Source organism: Pieris rapae, chromosome 16, assembly GCF_905147795.1.
Source record: "Pieris rapae chromosome 16, ilPieRapa1.1, whole genome shotgun sequence".
Classification (NCBI taxonomy): Eukaryota; Metazoa; Arthropoda; class Insecta; order Lepidoptera; family Pieridae; genus Pieris; species Pieris rapae.
This window is the reverse complement of record NC_059524.1, coordinates 5,701,866-5,723,715: the sequence shown is the minus strand read 5'-3', so window position 1 is coordinate 5,723,715 and position 21,850 is coordinate 5,701,866. Positions and strand designations below refer to the sequence as shown.

Genomic DNA, 21,850 nt, shown 5'->3' with positions numbered 1-21,850 from the left:
AGTATTTCAGTTAATGTCCAATCAAACAAAATAATATACTAGACAAAAATTCATTTTGTACAAGCTATAACGTTAGGTAACTTCTCACAAGAATATAGGTCAGTATCCAGGATTTAATGTATGTGTGTTTATAATTTACTTTATTAAGTAGTGATTGAAACAGAATCTGTAAATAACTAATTTAACTGTAGCTACCATTTAAAAAAATATAAAATGAGAATGAGTTTTGTGTTGATTTCTGCACTTGTGTGCATAGATAGATACTATTTATTTTTCTAGCCCCAGAAGTCAGAACGTTAAGGTTATAAACTATTTTGATTCTCAGTCAATTAGTAAATAAAACAATTTTCTATTATTGTATAATTGAAATTTTATTTAATTTTTATAATTGCAAAATTACCGTTTTTTTGTTATCGTATATAATCACGATATGCATTATAGTAAGAATATTGTATGAAGACGCCATACATTACACATCTTAAAGGATATCCTTAGTAATATCCCATATTTCATATCCAGTAATGGAGAATTTACAAGCTGTCGCAACGAAATGACTCCCAAAGGTGGCCGCGATCTTCTCTTCATCGACGCTCCACAAGAAAACTGGGTAACTGAAAAATAATGTTTTAGACAAGACTTCGAAACAACAAGCATACTAAAATTTCAATAAACGTAATCCATTTACCACTCATATTTAAATAAGTTTTATAATATATTATTTTTGTTGATATTTTTAAGAAGGTATATAAAAATTTAATTAGTCTAATTAAAATGTTTTAAAGAACTGTTTTGTGAATTAACTAACGCGAACAAAGCCATTTAGTCCGTATGTGGTTGGCATTGATTATTTTATTTCAACTCCTTTGATTTATAAGTTCTCGTAAGCTTCATGATCTTGGTCCAGAATTTAGTTGCACCTCTATTCACGACCACAGAGCTGCGCCCCGATCGTCCAGTCGCGGCCAGCATTATTATTTATGACCGCACAAAAGTACATTTATAACAATATTACGCCTGACCGCGCCCGCCCTTGGAAAATGATTTTCCTATTTTCTCAGGATTGCAGGTGTATTATATTTCATGACCGTTATTTATGGCGAGATTTTATTACAAATGCGTGCTATGTCTCTATCTATTTTTTATTGCAGTCCAAATATTTGATTCACGATTTTCGGTCACACTGATATTTATTAGTTGTCTTTGTGATATCAGTATTGAAATATGAGGGTCAGTGAGTGATATATGACAGCTATTACAAACAATTATGATGCTTTGACATTTTGATAACATCGTATAGTCTGTTCCTTTCCTTCTGTAGTTAACATGTCAGAATTACATTAAAATATATTAATTCTATTTTTAAATATGGCATCCTAGCAAATATTTTTTATTAGGTTAGCTAAAACAGTTGGGAAGTTAAATCATTTTTAAAGTTAATATACACTGTAGGTTGTTTTCTGTTTTTAAAACTATGGGTGTGGATTAATTATTTATTATGTTCCTAATAGCTGCATACTAGTCCATATTACTCTACTCTTTTTAACTGCTTTTTTTATAGAGATTTATTTAATTATTTCGGTTTAAATAATATTCCTAATAGTTGTAATGACATCAGCAGACTGTTAAAGCCCACTTCATTTCTTGGCTATTTGAACTTCACCTATGAACCCGTAACTTTATGCTTTCGCGGAGAATGTATTCCGGGGACTGTTCTGCTACAAAGGTCAAGCAGCGTATGTGTGTCGGCATATATTTAGACTTTTACCTTGGCTTTATTCCATCTTCCAGTTACCACAGTTAACGTGATTTCTAGATATAGTGATAGCTCTCGATTTATAATTTGGGAAAGGGCCGGAATTCCCTGAAGATGGATATATCCGTCAGGGCGGCACCCTCGGTGCGAAGTCCGGCATTACGAGGCTCGCGGGACACGTCGCTCAACTCTCTCCATAACCAATAATCGTAAATAATCCACCTATATTTATACTCTATACCTTGTAGTCCTCTTATTTTCAGATTTGAAATAAAACCTGTATATAACAGTATAGTAAAAATTGGCATATACCCTACATATACACCCTCACTTTCACACCATCACACAACACTGGCGAATCCGGTATTACTTTTTTTATAGAACAAAAAAACAAATGGGGAGAAGGCTCACCTGATGTTAAGTCATACTGCCGCCCATGGACACTCTCAATGCCAGAGGGCTCGCCAGTGCGTTTCGGTCTTTTAAGAATTGGTACGCTCTTTTCTTGCAGGACCCTAAGTCGAATTGGTTCAGAAATACTTCAGTGGGAAGCTGGTTCCACAAAGTGGGGGTGCGCGGCAAAAACTGCCTTGAAAAACGGTCAGTTGTGGAACGGCGGACGTCGAGGTGATACGGGTGGAATTTCGTATTCTGCCTCGACGTCCGATGATGAAACTCAGCTGCAGGTATTAATCCGAATAACTCCTCAGAACACTCTTCATGGTAAATGTATTTAATATTTATTTTTTACTTTTGTAAATCTTTGAATCGTTTTGTATATATTATGTTTTTATCAAGTATTCCATCTTTGACTATATATATATACTTTGACTTTGATATATCTTTAGTAACATTGATTTTTGTTATATATAATTTATGATAGGTGTAGGAAAGCGCATCTATCCTAGGCTAGGTGGTTACGGAACAAACCTATTTATACAGACATGCAGACAAGCATTCAAAACTTATGATCAGGACTATAACACACATATGTGACAAAGACTTCTTGCATGGCATGTTTATAAGCTGAGAAAAGCCGCACCGGACCTCGAATTATAGTCGAAGCAGAATTTCAACGGAATCTGCATGAGAAATTCTTGAATCACTTAATCGAAGACGAGCTGATCTAATTGTGATAATATTTCCTTCAAAACGTCAAAATGATTGGGAGACTCTTAACGTTTATTTTTACCTGAATCCCGCGCATCTCTCCCTATTAAATTTTGTTTGCATTTATTTTAAAGGTGCGACGAGACTTGGTATGTGAAAAATTACACCTCAGTCCAATATTTATGGGCGATATTCGGCAGCGGTCCCTTTGTGACATCGACGTGTATAAATAACACTTCTTATCGCGTGGGAGCTCATCCTTAATTTGGACTTATTTTAATTATTTATTGACAAAAGGTTAGAACAATATTACTTTATAATTATTGTTTATGGGCGTCGAGCGTTGTAACAGAATACGGCGTATTCGTTGCCTGTTAAATATAACTCACATTATTTCTTTCCCTAAGAAATATTTAATTGTTTATAAAGTTTAATAGTAATATGAAAGGAATAACAGTATGGGTTAAAAAATAACGTTGTATGGATTAATAAATGAGGATAGGAAAGGCGATGCATAGGTGGCTTGGTAATGTAGAACAGAAGAATAAGTGGTTAAGAAGTACCATAGACAAGGTGGATGGTGAAGTCGAGATGGGTAGGACTGGTGGGACATAATCATAATGATTAAAGGTTTATTAAATAAACTTGGTTAGTTTACTTTTATTAATGAGTATTAATTGTATAAATTCGAAATATTTTAAGTAAGATTTCTTTTTTAGTGTTCTAGTTTTCATATGGCCCCTATTAGGAATAAAGCCTTCTCCATATTTTTCCATTTCTCATTTCCTTGAGCAAGATTTATCCAGTTTATCCCAGCTAGATCTATAACGTCATAAGTCTATCTTCTTTTGTCATCCTATACATCTCTGTCCAATAAATCCCATCCATTTTGTTGTCCCATCTTTTTCGGATATATCTGCACTAAGCCCAGAGATACTAGAGGGGACATGCTAAAAGTTCCCAAAACCCTCGAAAATGCATGGTGAATACCATCAAAGTGGAAGAGCGTGTGCATGTTCTTTTGCACATTGTCCTCTTTTTGAAGTCGGTTAAACCAATAATTCTAAAGACAAATAAATTACAATAATAAAAAGTGCATGAATATAAATCGAATGAATATGATTAAGTAAACTATAAAGAAAAATACATAAAAAAGCAAAACATGTTTTGATCACTATTAGTTAAAGCATTTAACGAACTCAACAATAATAGCTTTTATTGATATCGACTTAGCCCTACGTTCTTAATCTCTATTTCTTCAAGCTAGCATCATAAACACTTCACTTTTATCTGTGCATTTACCTTTACTTTAAATAAATAAATTATGAGCACGAGTTCAGTTATTTTTATCTATAATCGCGGAGTATGACCATAAATTAGTTCTATATTTAAAAGGAGTTGTTTTGCATACAAGACAAGTCGTCTGCACATGCGTACGACATCCATCTCAATTCTGAAATATTTTTACGTCTGTCGGTCGCATTTTTAAGACTTTGCTTTAAATACAGTGAGTAAAACCCAGAGTTTGATTCGTGAGGAAACCATTTCTATTCCACCTGACCCTGCATTCATGTTATTTACTAAATTAACATGTATGGTTATAAGATATTAATGATTTTTTTTCAGTATATAATAGGGGCAGGAGGCTAATCAAATGTTAAATTATATTGCCCGATATAAACACATACAAAATGATACAAGCAAGTGCGTTGTAGTGGAATAGTGGTGCGCAGCAAAAACTGCATGAAGAGATTTACCGAAACACTGTAATTCGGGTATGCCATTTTAGAAAATGTAAACTACGTTATTTAGCTATAAATTTGACACGAAAGTTTCTCAGAAAGTCTACAAAATTATAACTGAAGACAAAATCGCGTTTAGCCTGTTTATACAGAAAATAGATGTCTTACATAAATGGAGGAAAGCAAGCAATCATATTTGTAGTTTTCAACGTAACGTCAATCAGCGAACAGACAGGCTTACGCAGTGGAATAATGCTTCGATTATCCAAACCGCTGCCTCAAAACAAAAGTTTAAGCGTTTTATGGTACAACGAACTACGAACTTAAGAATGGAGATCGAACGGATGAATAATTTTGTCTATATGTATCAAATTTTCATTTAATAATTATTAACATTACATAAGCATCAATTGCATTGAGTACAATAAATTCAGAATATTTATGAGTCTGTTTGGTCTAAGCAAATGGAGTTTCAATTAACATTTTAGCTTTAATTTTCAAAAATGTTATAGAAATAATTAAGTTAGTGCAAAACTACATAAGATTTTCTATATATAGACATAAATAATGGACAAAACAAAGCAATTCTAACATGTCAAATAAATCACGATAATTTCAGTTAGTACTAAACATAAGGTATACGATGTGGACAGGTATTACGGTAGAGATTTGAAGGATAAACCTAGATTACTAAAAAAGGATAATATGCTATCTTCTGTTTATTTTTCGTCAACACTAATCTCTAACTCAAAAAACCGAGTTCATTCAAATTGGTTTAATGAAATCTCCAAACGCCTATGACTTGACTATCAATAAACGTTAGTGATCACGCAGAGGGGAAAATGATTGACGGCATCGAGAAATTTCATTTTGTGGCTTGTTGACGAGATGTCGATAGCTCACTAAGGATCCTCTACACTGCCTCATTGCTTTCTCAAGTATCAGTTGTCACTTGTTCCACTTTTGGCACACTCCATTCCATTGATTTGATACATTACAGCTCGGTAATAATTTAAGTCCCTCATTAGAGATAACATTTTTCGACTTCTTCGTTACGTATGCCTCAGATTGAAAGCGAACAGTTTTAAATTGGTAAAAACAACTACATTTTGATGCTCATTCAAATGTCATATAATTTTGCATACAATATTTTGCCCGCTGAAATGAGAACGGTCTGTGACAGAGGAATTTAATAATGACAAAATAATACAAGGTAAGTTTAAGGGGCGCCCTTTCTGCTGTCCATCATACGGAGCTCTATTCATGCACATAATATTTCTGAGATTTGCCGACCGCCTAACTGCTGACTAATTTATTCGTGTGTGGTAGGTTGCATTTAATTCTGCATATTATGCCTTGCTTTGGTTACGTGGTTTAGCTCATTACCCCAGTCTTAGCTTTGTAGCCTAGGTAAAGGAAAGGTTCCTTAAAATGAATTTCAGGTCACCAGGAATAGTGAACAAAAATAATTGAGATCCAGACAATAATAATTGTTTCGATCTAGTATGATACACAAAACAAAATGTATTGGTTTAATAGCATTAAACAAATGATTTTTGATTAATTAAACATTAAAACTTCAAACTAATTAATAGTCTAAATACGTATATAAAGGGGCGCTCAATTACATTTTAATAGAGATTTCAAAATATCATCGCTTAGATAATAATTCAATTGATCAGACACAATACGACGAGTTTCACGAAGTTAATGACGGGAACTTGATGACAAATGCGTATCGCTTCATCTTGCGCGAGAGATTAATGCTCGATGAAGACCGAGATTCAGCTAGACAAAACCGCCTGCGCGTACGCCACCACTAACTCGACCCGCGACTTCGACCGCGCAGTAAACACTCAAGTGACAACTATTAACACTGTCCTCTTACTAGTGTCGCTTATTATTTATCGCTTACAACCTCTAAAGTGTAAGATTTAAAAGGAAAACTATTGACACAATATTATACCCTATAACATTGTAATAAAACCTGAAATACCCTGCAATGTATCCCTTGTACGACACTGTAGTTTATCGCTTGTTCTGAGTAGAGACAATAACGACACGATCTTAATGCAAGAACTATAGTTGGTCTAAAATTAAGTGAGATGAAAGGGAATATCTTTGATACAAAAAAATATTATTAGAATGTTGGAGCATTGTTTGAGGGCGGCTTTGTCGGGATAAAACTATGTTAACATGTGCATTCCGTTCGATTAAATTTATATGAGACAAATTTATGATCAAAAGAATAGCAGGTGTGTTCTATTATAATAATTTGTCATTGGCTTTCATATGACGCGAGTGCATTGTATTTGTTATTTCATGCACGATATGTGATCAAAATATGAATAATTCGATTTCTTTGTGCTCGCCTATAAAATACATTGTTAAACTATTTGATGTGGGAATACTATTGGAATACTTAAATGTAATTTAACATTTATTACTTTTACTTTATTGACTTTATGTCTAAAAGAAAAAAAACTCGGCGATTAAAAAGAGTGGCGGCGAGTTTATTGCCAGTTTTCTTAGGGTGTTGGAACAATTTGACCCTAAGTCAAATGTTTCAAGAAAAGAGCGTACCAATTCTTTTAAGGCCGGCAACGCACTCGCGAGCCCTCTGGCATTGAGAGTGTTCAAGGGGCGACAGTTTATAGCCTCCAATAAGCCTAGTAACCTATTTCTGTTTTTTATTTTGTTTATTACAAAGTTTATTTATTTATTAACGCTATCATAGCTTATAGATATATACGTACCTCTTGTAACTAATGAGTACCATGTTATTATTACTTATCAAACAATTAACAAATCAGACAATTTTGTTTTTAACGAAATATTTGTGTACAATACAAAATATACTAAGCAATTTTCTTAAAACATCCTATAAGACGTTTATAGCCAAATCCATGAAATCCAAATTTGGGCCAGCAAGCTCTCGAGTCTTCTGGGGCGGCGGTATCACTTAACATCAGGTTCCTGCCCGTTTGCCTCCTGTTCTATAAAAAAAAACTTGATAACAGGTTTTACAAATGGAGGAAACCGGCAAGACAAAATGCGATTTATAACTCATATAAAATATGTTATCTTTGAAGGGTTGTTACCAAATTATTATTATATTTATACTTAAAACTTTTAAACTTGAAAACGTTATAACACCTACGTAATAATTTTATTTTATTACCGAGACCTTAATACAATATATTTAAATAATATTAGAATATGAATTCGTGACACATAAAGTATAATGCATTAATCAAGACGTGACCATAATTTAGCTCGCTTCAAAATACACAAGTAGCTATCAGGTGCGCGTCGAATGCCGTATTGCAATATCTTTAACGCAATAGAGTTTAGTTGGAATACAAATGCTTGACCAAGATATCTAGGTAGATGTGACCATATAATTATAAATTAGGTCGACTTATGAAGAAAACAAATGGTCTTAGTATTTGCATGTTTGTGTATGTTTCTTTAAAAGCAATTAGGTGAGAAACCTGTCTGGCGTACGTAAGTATTGCACATAGAACAATATCTCAAGTTTCCAACCGGGATTTAAACACACGACCACAGAGCTAACGCGTACTCACTGCAACAATCGTTTTATCTACGAAATAAACGTACATACATACATGATTAATTTCAATTTCTATATTGCATAGAATAATACTTATCACCTACACATATTTTCAGATTGAATTTTTATTATACCTTTTACGTTTAAACTATTGATTAAGCGACATAAACAAAAGGCAATTCGGACATATACGCCCAAATAATTTGTATTTACTACAAGAAACATTCAATTATGCTAATTTTTATTGCTACTTAAGAGCGCTGGGACTTAAAGAGCTGAATAAACGTTCTCTATCTTCATATTTTACAACTATAAAAAACGTATATGGAGCAATATGTGCATAAATGTCAATATTTATCCGGACGACAGACTGCGGGGAGCACGCGTCTCGATTTATAAGCGACATTTGAGTCCTAAGCGGAGGTCGCTCACAGCGGTGTACCTCGTATTATAAGGTCCAGCATCGTAATTGTCGATTAATTATTTCATTTTCAATAAAACATACGACAGGTACTCATATTGTATATTTTTCGTCTGACTAAAAAGGACCTGCCTCGCGGTCAAGAATTCTTTTACGTCTCGCTCGTAAACATGTAAAAGTTGTTACAGAATTATGGCCCCAAAAATTTCCACATTACGCGAATACGTGAGTGTGTTAAGGAGACGGATAACGGAGGATGACGATAGGCTAGTACACGTGAAAGTATATTTTAAAGTGAGTTAAGTTTCATTAATGCAGGCTTGTTAATAACGACACATCACGTCCTCGGTTCACAAGGTACCAGGATCAGGCATTTATATTCTGTCAGGTTTGTTGTGGCGTTTAGATTTCGATTACGGTCAATTGTCATTCATGTGAGGAATCTTTGTATCAATTCGGTTATCATGATACAATTTATGAAGAATACACTTATTGTTTGTAGATTACGAGAGTGATAAAAACTGTCTTGGCATAGTGGTTAAGCATGTGGAAAGCGTTTTTACCCTAGCAATACATCGCTGGATTTTTATTTATGTGCGGGTTTACAAGCAGTAAAGAAAATCCAACAAAGAACCTGACATAGACATAACCGACGAGTGGTAGGCACAAAGGTCCAATCAAACACATTAATGTATGAAAAATAACCTTAAAAATGGCAAAGCCAGGTAAAGTACCAGGTAGTTTATAAAACTGTATGAATGTGCATCGTGGCGCTGTGGGCGGCATGTGGCGACTGCGACACGTCGATCTGATACTGCCTAGACAACATCCACTTATCTGTAGACGTGAAATCAATTGAGCTCGCGGAATTATCGCATTACGATGCAAGCTATGCCTAATTGGACACTTCCTTGCATGTTCTTCAAAATGAATCCACTCTCTATTTATAAGCTTAATGCCAACCGTATGGACAACATTTTAGTGTCGCGCCTATAAAATGACACAGAATAACAACAGTTATACAAAGTCTTTATAACACAATTAATCACCATTTTACTGAAACTGAATATGTCTGATCACTGCTCTGGTATAATGCACCGTATGACAGTGTAAATAAGATATTCTTTTGCGGTGTTGTTGGCATTCGGTAGCCGGAAATGCCGTAGCGTCAACAAAAATCTGAAAGCTGGCATTATGTTGTTAACTGCGATTTCATATTTAACTTTTGTTGAGACGCCACTTAATTTTATCGCATTATTTATGAGCTTAATATATTAGAAGTGTTTGAGGATCTTGTTAAGTAATACCATTAGTTATCTTCAATTTTATAATATACAAAAAACTTATATTTAATCACCACACCATAGCCTAATTAGTGACGAGATTTAAGAAAAAATCCTTTGGGGTTATAACCTATATACTATGGTATTTGCCTCAATTGATTTTGGTATCGATTTCGTGATCATTTGTTTTTTCTATACGGACGCACGTGATGCCGTGCCATGCAGTATTCTGTGCCTGACGTCAACTGTAAACTTTTTGTGTCTAACGAAAGCCGGTTTTCTCATAAAGAAAGAAAACGAAAGAAAACTTCATTGGTGCACATCTGGGGTTGCTCTGGAGGCTTAAAAGGAATTCAATGCTCAAAATATGTGTACGTACAATTAATATTGTCTTCTATCAGGGCAAACTTTATGAAATCTTATAAATTTTCTAAATTTTAAATAAATTAAAAAATTATTTCTTTTATTTTTATAAATATTTTTTAGATATTTCCCCGACTATGTAGTCGTCGGAGTATTAAATATCTTACGTAAATGTTGTTGGTAACTCGGATGATATAACACTACTACCTATTTCTAACTACTATTTGTAGTTAGACCATTACAGCAAATCCCAAAAAGATGCCTCTTAATTTAATGTTGAACATTATTTCCTTTAAATTCGTCTCCGTTACTTTTATACCCATAGCTTGCTCAGTGTTAGACCTATGGTATCCATATATTGGACAGTCGGTGGACAATCCTGAATCTGTCCGACAAGAATCCACCGTGACCTGTCAACATCTGGGTAATCAATCCCGTTGGTTTTATTTGTTTAACTATCGAAAAAGCCGAAACAACATTTGGAAAGATTAACTTAGTTATTGCGTTATAAACGAGTATTCTTATATATTTTAGGTAAAGCAAATAAAAGATGAGGATAAAGTAGAAAGTAGATCAAAGGATTTGAGTAAAGAAAAATATTATTCACCATTGTTTAGAGGTGTTATATAAAACGCTTGTAGCACTTATGATGAAACAAGTGATTTCACAATGTTTACTCGCTGAATAGATAATTCGATGGTTGCCAGTGTTCGCATTAAAAATGTATAAGTCGACCCCTTTTAATATTTATAGACGTACTATCTCAACAGTCGATTCAAATATAATACCTTAGACATATAATTCACATGGGTGACAGTAAAGAGGGGTATTAGCCTGGTTTGACCTTACTTATATAAGAGTGTGAGGCACAGATGAGGAGAACTGAAAACTCGCACTTCAGAATTAAAATTTTTCATTCTAACGTTGCCATTTTTAATTCTTAATGATTCCTATATCTTTCTAAAATAGTATAATTCAAGTACCCAACTAAACTTTTGTGATTTAGTGAATTTGTGTCGATTTGTAACATAGTAGATATTTTCAAATTTTATAGTATTAAACTACCATCCAATGTTTTTATAGCATTTTTGACATCTTGAGGATTTACATTGGGGAATAAGAGACTTTGATTTTTGGTGAATCAATGGTTATACGTTAGTAGGCCATGAAATCTATTCAAAGGACGCATTAATGCATCTGCTCCTAGGGTAAGAATACATATACAACCTTTAAACACGTATTAAAATAAAACTTTATTATAGTACCGTAATCGATGGATTACAAATATTGGTCTAATAAGTTAAGCTCCAATTAATAAAATATATCACTGCAGCGCCATACATTGTGAGTTATTAATGAAAAGCTTAATGATGATATATCATATTGTTTTAAAATTAACTAATTCAAGGTGTCTCTATAAATTAATCTCGCTGCTGTCAGAATGCAGTGAAACGGCAATTAAATGGTTGAACGAAATTACCACACAATGTGAACGGTATATCATCAGATGACATCTGTCTGCCACTCTTGATACGGCGGGCATCATACACTACTTAATAAAGTGCAGGCATAATACGAAAAAATGCTTAAGATACTAACACGGTTTTGTTATTGTCTGGCCTGATTGTATCTGGCCAATTTCATTAATAAACAACATATATGAACTAGACGTTTGGGCACTATATGAAATTTCATCAGCATATCATTTCTTTGGTGACTCCGTCCGTAAAATCCGGTACATGTCGCGTTTCTATGCTAGAACTGCATAATATGCTGTTATCACAATACAGATTACAAGAACAAATTAGACGTCTTAACCCCCAAGCCCAATAATTATTCGTGATTTGTACCTAACCAGCGATTGTGAAATAATAACATAGGAATATAGCGTACATATTTATAGCATTGTTCCTTTATCCCTATACCACTATGGCTATAAATGCGGAAGATATTGACTGATTTGAGCTAGTAATGAATTTAACGATACTTAATAAATTACGGTTTTGAGTTAAAAAGCACTTAACAAATGATTAAATTTATTTACCAGTCGTAGGTTTGATTATGAGTATTATGTTAATGAATTAAGGTATAAAACGTTATCTACTTTTTAAAGGTTTTTTTCACGTTTTATTGTGTTTATTTTCTAAAAATATAACTACAGTTAAGGAAATCAGTTCAAAGACATCTAACTATTCAATAAATTAATAAACATGATACCTATGACATATCCATAATAATACATAATCCATGAATCTGGGGAATATTACGTAACATGATATGGCACATAGATAATATCCATATTTACTAGAATGTTCCACAAATTTCATTGAACAACATCAGTAAAACAAACGCAAAGATTTTATTGAAACGAAAACAGACCTTATTATCATCTCACTGGCGCAAAGGACTTCGATTCCCAGAGTTAAGAAAATTCACAGTAATTTCAGTATCTCAAATGAAGTAGGTATTGCCTTCGAAAGTTGAATAGTTAGTTTAGAATAACTATGTATGCTTTTGTGTATGTGAAATGTCATGATAATTTTTAAAAATGTAAATATAATTAAAATTATCGTCTAGTTTCGGTAGGTGATGCCAATGTCAAAGTTGTTATAGGATGTCCATACCCTAAGACCCAAAATTTGGTCGAATAATACAAAATAAATATTATTAGCATTATCAATATATATTCCAAACATCGTAATTCAGATAATAATAATAACATGAGAGTTTACCTAGATCTGTTTACTAATACAATGATAATAAGTAATACTAACTACCAGGCATTTTAAAATTCACTATATTATAACATAAAAAGTTTTCGGAAAAATTCCCTTATAAGGTAGTTAGCGAATTGTAGTCACGTATCCAAGAAATTCGTTTTTCCCATGTTCGCAATCGTAATGTAACACGCTGTATTAATTGATTTAAGTATTCCACGTTTTCATAGTGTTTCATTCATGTTATAAAAAGTGACCAATTAATTTGTGTTAGAATGCATATTATGCGCTGTACGTTAAGATTTACTGCTGACGTGTTCTTGAGTTATGTTCATATCTCTTTTTTATTGCTTTTGAATGCCTAAGTAAAATAATAAATGCGAAACTTTTGGATTTAACTTATTAACCCAAGTTTAAGGTATTTTTCTTATATTTAATAAATTGACATCACGTGAGTTAAACGTAGAACACACAGAGCTAATACAGAACGATTATGAGATACGAACTCTTTCCTTTAAACTTTTTTGTTTATTTTCTATCTTTCTTTTTATATTGATTATGTCTTATGATCAAAGCACCTTTTCATCGTATCTTTTACGCAGTTGAATTAGCTACGTCAGCAAGTATCACAATGATGATAGTTCGAGTTGTGGTTCTTCGCAATGGCATTGCTGATAAGCTGCGATATACTCGTACTGCTACATTAAAAAAATAATTCAATTCAATTTTCCACTACGAACTGAAGATGCAGAATAAAGTTAAACCAGCTTTACATATGTTTTAGATTAGTGTAATAGTTTACAAACTAGCTACTGCCAGGCTCTGTCATAGTAATAAACTATATTAAAACCTGTCGTACCTAACTCTCCTTACATTAATCAAAAGTTGAATAGTCTATCAGCACTGTATCATTTTCGAAAAGCAAATAAAAACCCCATAGTATTAAAATGTGAAACAAGATTTCTCTTTGAATGAATTTAACACGGGTGCGCAAAATAGTCGACGTAACTTAAGGAGAACGCAAATCTTTATGTAAATGCTTTTTGTCGCAGCGGTTACAGATTCATAATAAAATGACGTCCGTGCATTTGAAAAATAATGACGTGATAATATTTTCAAGAACTCACGTGGCCTGCAACGTGGTGCCTTGTCAGAAATTCATATCAATGGCATTTTAAATTCATTAGACCTTTGTATGCTAGGCATATTTTGTAACGTCGGACAAATACAAACTTTGGTTTTTAATTGAGAGTATAATTGCTTGATTGGAAAGAATCTTAATCCACAACCTATTAGACCTTTCCTGATAGATAACGTAAACTAATTTGGAAATGCTGTGAAGTTATTGATGTCTAAAACATATATAAGTATTTTTGCGTTTCACGACTACCTATTCGTCATAAACGCGAAGTATCTTATTCAGAACTTTTATCTTTCGAATAATTTATGTGTTGCATAGGTATTTGCTACTTTATCCACACATTGTGAAACAGGGTGTAATAATTAATATTTATTTATTAAAATCTACAATCATATGTTTATTTGGTTTTTATTCTAATAGTTAAAATAATATTTTTTTTTTATATTCATGTGCCCTGTAAAATACAATGCCCCGTATAGGGGCAATGTGTATTCAGCGCCGGTACTCTGTCACCTGTGCAAGTAGTTCTGTCAATATCTCTAGCGCTGCTATAACTTCGTAGAGACCAAAACAACTGAATTCGGTTTCCTCACGATGTTTTCCTTCACCGTTCAAACAAATAATAATGTTAAATGCGCACATGGAAAGAAAGTCCATTGGTGCACAGCCAGGAATCGAACCTACGACCTCAGGTATGAGAGTCGCACGCTGAAGCCACTAGGCCAACACTGCTCATATTAAGTTTACGGGCTCAATTTCTAGGAAGAACATTCTTATTCTGATATTAATATGCGAATTGTATTTGTATAAATTTTTATTCGTGTTAATAAAAATCAAAATTAAAACATTTCTTATCTTAACTGCTTCATTATCTTAAGAATTTTAAAAACATAAAGACACATAAGTTTGCCAAAATAAAATCAATTATCATTGCTTGTCAACTCCAATTCAATTACGAATCCGCAAACATTTTTATTTGACGAAAATTCCGGTCAAAAATAAAAAAAAAACAATATTACTCCGATCTCAGCTGAAATAATTGGACAGCTGTGAATTAATTGGCGCATTTACAATTAACAGTTGAAAATAGAAATTAAATAGAATGCGCGAGAATGCAATTAGTAAATGATATTTATGTGAAGAGGTAATTTGGCAAAGTTTTCTGATTCATATTATGACTTTATTATTCATTTACATGAAGGAACGAAACCGTAAAACACAGCCATTTTTCCATCTTTCAAAAATAATTAAAATTTTTTTTTTTTGCCATTTCATATTGCTTGCAACTTTTGGTGGCCACTTACGAGTTGCGGTAAAGACACACTTATTCAGTTTTACACTAACCGAATTTAGAAGAGTGGCTTTGTTCATTATTTTTTAGGAGAAGGTAAACGTAATGGTAGAAAAAAAGTTAAAAATAATATTTAAATTAAAGGATCACGAAGGTTAGCCTTCATTTTGTCAAATTATGCTAACGCTATCACGAAAATAGACGAGAGAGACTTGTTAAAACAGCCTGGGCTCGTTTAGTTTTCATACAAAAGTTTCCTAACACAAAGTGAACAATTATCTGATGCGGCCGCGACAAAAATACATATATAGGGGCTTGCCATTAATATGTAAATGTAGTAGGTAAGTTATTATACTCAAAATCTAAATCCAAATATATGTCAAGCGGGACCATCCTTTACTCTTTCTTTACAAATACTTTATGTATTGCGTAACCAAAAAGTATGCCGATAATAAGGTGCTTACTATTCGAGTTCGGAAATTTATGGGTTAATTGCGACATTTTGGACTTGTTGATATCAAAACATCGATTTCATCGTATAAGTACTATCAAACCCGCACTGCACGTACATACATCAACGGTTGGAATTTTAATTCTCTATGACATAATTGGATACTTGTTAACGTTTTTTCCCCAAAAAAGTGAATGTAATGCGTATATGGCTTCGTGTCCAATATTTCTTTATGATGTTCTTTCTATATGGAGGTAAATCACGCTTCATAACCCATATATGTTATTGTTATATATGCTAATCATTATACTCTATTTATAATTCCTTAGGAATAACATACCAAACCGAAATTTGTTTCCCTAACAAATGAATTCAGTATTATAGCTATATGGCATCTTAACGTATAAATATATTATATATCTTAAAAATTCTAAACATCAAATTGGAATCAAATCATATATGGTTTGTTCAATATAAATCGGTAATTAACAACTGCAATAAATTCGTCATTCATATTTCGCTGCAGTTTCATTCATAATTTTAAGATATTGAAATGTAAAGAATTTAATTTAATTAAGTTATTGGTAAATAAAAGACAACAAAATACAACACAATCTGAGAAGAAGCATCTAAAAAGTTGTTTTTTTTTTACTTTGCAAACAAAAGAGAACCAAGAATCAAATAGAGCTATGTTTCGTACGTCTACACTTTCCTCGCTACTTGATCTAACAGTAGTAACATTTAGATCAGAACTCCGTTATAACTGTTGGCAACTTTATTAAATAAATCTATAAGATTTCAGACCACGTCACCTCATCCTCCGTTGACCGAGTTAGCGCAGCACGCACTTGTTTTATTACCCTCATGTTTCTAAATGGCCCTCATTTTGAATCCAAATTATTTATATTTCACTAGTTTCCCAATCATCTGGCCTAAAATGTTGAGTTCGGTGAAGCGTGCATTGATAGCATCGAAACATTGTTAGCAGTATAAATAATTGATTTTCATAAATAAATAGGTAATGTTACTTTGAATATATAGAAATCTATTTAATGTTCCTCTCATAATTAATCTCATTTTTTTCTTCAAGTATGTCATTACACTTAGGCCGGCAACGCACTCGCGAGCCCTCTGGCATTGAGAGGGTCCATGTGCGGCGGTATCACTTAACATCAGGTGAGCCTCCTGCCCGTTTGCCCCCGGTTCTATATAAAAAAAATTGCAAAAATATTTTGTTTTTTTTTCGTTATAAGGTGGTGATCAGCCTCCTGTTTCTGTTCTACTAGTATTGTAAGGTAAGTCTTTTTCGAATTTTACTCATTTTTTATCATAAGTACGTGCAAACCCAAACAATTAAGTACATAAATATTATTTGGTTAAAAAAAAATATTATTTGGTTTAAAATATAGTCTGCATCCGTTTTTTTTTTTTAACATTTTACTCTACTCCCCTGCCATCGTGTTCAGGGACTTTATATATCTTACAATTTTTTTTTAATACATTTAGTCTGGAACCGTTAGCGCGTTTTATTATATTAAAAAGATATTCATAAGGGAATACAAAATGGTATGATTCAGACAATTCCGAGCGCGGTTATCGGGCATATAAGTAAATAAAGTAAAACGGTTATAAAATGCTCGAGATGCTATAAATATCCACTATTAGAGACTGTAATTCAACTCTAATTGTTCATTTTAAATCGATACAAATGCTACAACAATTGAGTGAATCATTTCGTGTAGAGTGACTATGTTTTAACTTATTTGTATATCTATATATATAAAAGAAAGTCGTGTTAGTTACACCACTTATAACTCAAGAACGGCAGAACAGATTTGGGTGAAAATTGGTATGGAGGTAGCTTAGAGCCAGGAGACGGACATAGGATACTTTTCATCCCGTTGGGTGAAAATTGGTATGGAGGTAGCTTAGAGCTAGGAGACGGACATAAGATACTTTTTATCCCGTTCGACAGCGTTCCCGTCTGACTTGACATGAAACGTCAGTCTTTAGAAAACGTGGTAAAAGAAAAAAGAATCGGACTTGGAATAACAAAACGCAAATGATAGCTATGTAATTGACGTATAATGACAGCTATGTAATGCCGTATAGATGACAATTTAATATTTGTAAGAAATCAATATTCAAACTATTTCTATTAAATAAATAATTAACAATTATAATGTAATGATAGTGCCATTGCCCATTCGTATAAACAGTGAAGTGAACTATAAAACTTGGTATGGATGAAAATTTGAGTTTTGAAATAATTTTTTAGGTGAATTGAAGTGAAGTGAAGTTTAATTAATAATGCCGCGATTACGCAATGACTCGAGATGTTTTGGAGGAGCAATGATTTTACTGTCTGGCGATTTCCGCCAGTAATTCCAAGATCTACGGTTGCCGACGAAATAAACGCTTGCCTCAAATCGTCAAATCTATGGCGCTATGTGAAGAAACTGCAGCTGACAACAAACATGAGAGTTACATTGCTTAATGATACATCTGCTGAAGATTTCTCGGAGCAATTGCTGACTATTGGTAATGGTCAAGTACCTGTCAATGGATCGAGCGGATTAATATCATTTCCAAATAATTTCTGTAATTTTGTCTCATCAAAAGACGAACTTATCAACAATGTATTTCTAACTACAAAAATAATGAATGGTTGAGTGAGCGAGCAATTTTAGCGGCTAAGAATAAAGATGTAGATGACCTGAACTACACAATTCAAAATAAGATCATTGGAACAATGCATTCATTCAAATCTATTGACTGCGTCACAAATGAAGGTGAAGCCACCAACTATCCAATTGAATTTTTAAACTCTTGGACGTGCCTGGCTTACCACCGCACAATTTACGCCTAAAGGTTGGCTCCGTAGTAATCATGTTTCGAAACATAAACCAACCAAAACTGTGCAACGGTACGCGTTTGGTGGTTAGAAAATTGATGAACAATGTAATTTACGCTACGATAATGATAGAAAAATTCAAAGGTGAGGAAGTTCTTATTCCGAGGATCCCGATGATCCCAACCGATATGTCGTTTGAATTTAAAAGACTTCAATTTCCGATAAGTCTTGCATTTGCCATGACCATCAACAAATCACAAGGCCAATCCTTAAAAGTTTGTGATTTAAATCTAGAACATTCATATTATTCCCATGGTCAATTATACGTGGCATGTTCACGGGTCGGAAGACCATCTGCGTTGTTTGTTTTTGCGCCTGATAATAAAACAAAAATTGTTGTGTATCACAAGGTACTTCAGTGAAGAGTAACCTATGTACTAATACAGAAATAATAATTGATGATTAATGTAGGTATTTAACTTTTTTGTATTTTGTTCCAATAAAAAAAAACTGCTTATTTATTGCCATTATGGCGGAACAAAGTTCGCCGGGTCAGCTAGTAAGATATATATTTATTTTTATATTAAGGTGATTTGTTAATAATAAACAAACAAAGCTCACGATTATCTTAATTATAGCGATTATAATTTTGTGTATGTTTTTAATGCTAAAATGGAAAAGAATAAGAATCAAAAAATTCTAGATGTGAAAAACTTTAATTCATTAGCTTATAGAATTTTTATCCCAAACATTACATTATGTTATGTGCATACGCAATTATAATAATGAAGCTTTTAATTAAAGATATTTTTTCCGCAAGTATTTTAGATTTGTCATTAGATCGGGGTTTCCTACGACCGCAGCTGTTAAGATGTTGATTTACGTTACTATAGAGCGCGCCCAATTATCTTATTAGTGGCCAATTTATCGTTCGTCACATTAACATACGGATCGCATTCGGTGAAAGCGTGACAATCGTAAAAAACAAATGAATGCTTTTGTTTTAGATAAGTGAAGTTTCCAAGGCGAAAACCTTAGGATTTGTTATTAATATCCAGCTATAAAAAAGTGTATTAAGTAAATATTACACGCATAAACACATGTTGTCACGTATTAGATAACAAATAACATATGTCATTTCATTATAATTCAGTAATGGTCCTGTATCGTCTGAACGGACGCTAATAATTCGTTTATTCCACTATCTGCGGGTCTATATTTTCTCATGAAACTCGACGTTTTGTCACACAAAATAACATGTTTTATCGCCGCTCGCTAAATGTTTTACGGCAATAACGATAAAGAAAAACAAAAGCATATTATTGTCCCTTCTTACCGTTCTTATTTCCCACGAAAAAAGACAATCGCGCCGTTTTATTAATATGTATTTATCTTTCGCACCCAAAATACGCCGTGACCTCGCGTATTTAGGTGCCAACTTTAACAATTCACTTTGAAACAATGAAGTATGCGTAACACTTAAAGGTTACGGATGTGTTCCGGTCCTATAGACGTTTTATCTACTTAGCTAAAATTTTCTATTTGGAATTTATAAAAGTATTTCGAATTTTTGTAAGTATTATGTTGATACATACACAACTTATATCTAAAATGTCATGAGTCAAACATCATATAACATATTGACATATTGTAGCCTCGTTTGTCAAAGTTAACAAAGTTATTAAGGCTTTTAGTTTGATTTAAGTTATGATGAATAAACGTAATTTAACTTAACTTAGCTGTCTTTAAATAATCGAATTTCAACTATTTTTTTTAGGTGCATAATTATTATATTCACCGATCAATCTCCTTCGTGCCTTCTCCATCTACACGACACTGGCGAAGTACCTTGTGCCCTGTTGGCACAAATTAAAGCCATTAAAAAAACGTAATTAATGATATATGTGTAACATATTAATTCAATATGTGATACTTAAACAATTAACGCTTCATAAGATTCTAAAGTTTTGAGAACATGTTTATCCAAAACATATGGTTTTAATAATAATTTCTCGATATTGCTGCATAGTACCCTGTTCACAGAGCGTGCATTCAAACAAATAGCTCTCTGTGGCTCTTCTGTGAACACTGCGATAGCCATCTATCATCATGCACATTACGTACTAACCAATTTTCCACGGAACATGTGATTTTCTTATAACAGGAAGGTTAAATAAATTGACGTGATTAAAATTAAAAAAAAAACCTTTAACCAAAAATCAATCAATTAGCCTATATTCCTATCGTTATTCCAAACAGTTTTTCTATTCTAATATTTTAGCTACTAAGAAAGCCGTATTAATGTAATAGAATTTTACGATATTTCCAAGATCCAACTAAGTTAACTCCATTAGCATTGAATGCACGTATGAGCAATAAAATGTAAAGGAAGAATATCATAACTGTTCTAATGAATTATTATCCAAATATGTTTGATATTCAAATAACAGAGGGGACTTCCGCTGGGAACGCAGTGGGTTCCCGGCGCAAACGCATCGACCTCTCGAACACTCGTATTTTACAGCTCCGATCTGAATAATAACACGCTACATTAGTTTCCCATTATGCCTTCGAGACAATAAAATTTGCTCAATTTTACGATCACATTAATAATTTTATGAATGGAAGCAAAGGTAACTTTAAATGCTTGAATAAAAAGGATGGAAAGGGCAATTGAGGTCAGAGTGTCTATTTTTGAATATCTATACAATATTGATTAAAAGCAGTACATACTGCTTACTAATTGCTTTGTGACAGAAACGTAGAGAGTACAACCGTATATATTTGAAATTTCAAAAATTCACATTTGGAATTCCAGAAACAATTAATAAAATTTAAGAGACTAAAAGATTAGGTGTAGACGATGGTTTTCAAAGCCTTAATGAATACTAATAACTAAAACTAACTAAACAAAAACACTCGAAAAGGTACAAATGCGTCATTGAAATTTGCACGTATGCAATTGAAATTGAAAATTCGAACCCCAGTTCGATACAGTGCAAGATAAAAGAAATAAGATGCGTTTAGGTTGTCTTCCTGTAGACAGGGGCAGGGTGCGGTGTGCAGCGGAAGACGTAGGTTCCCAGGGTATCATTTGCACGACGCCGGATGCTTATCGATACCTTGCTTTTTGCTTACGATTACGTTCAA

General features: G+C 33.2%; 1 long non-coding RNA gene across 1 annotated transcript; it reads left to right on the top strand.

Annotated features, from left to right (window-relative positions):
* The first annotated feature begins 2,365 nt into the window (after positions 1 to 2,365).
* Positions 2,366 to 4,945, top strand: LOC123689878. The gene is made up of 3 exons (XR_006750751.1): positions 2,366 to 2,476; positions 2,998 to 3,160; positions 4,490 to 4,945. It is a non-coding gene; the product is annotated as an uncharacterized LOC123689878 (long non-coding RNA).
* Positions 4,946 to 21,850: the final 16,905 nt, after the last annotated feature.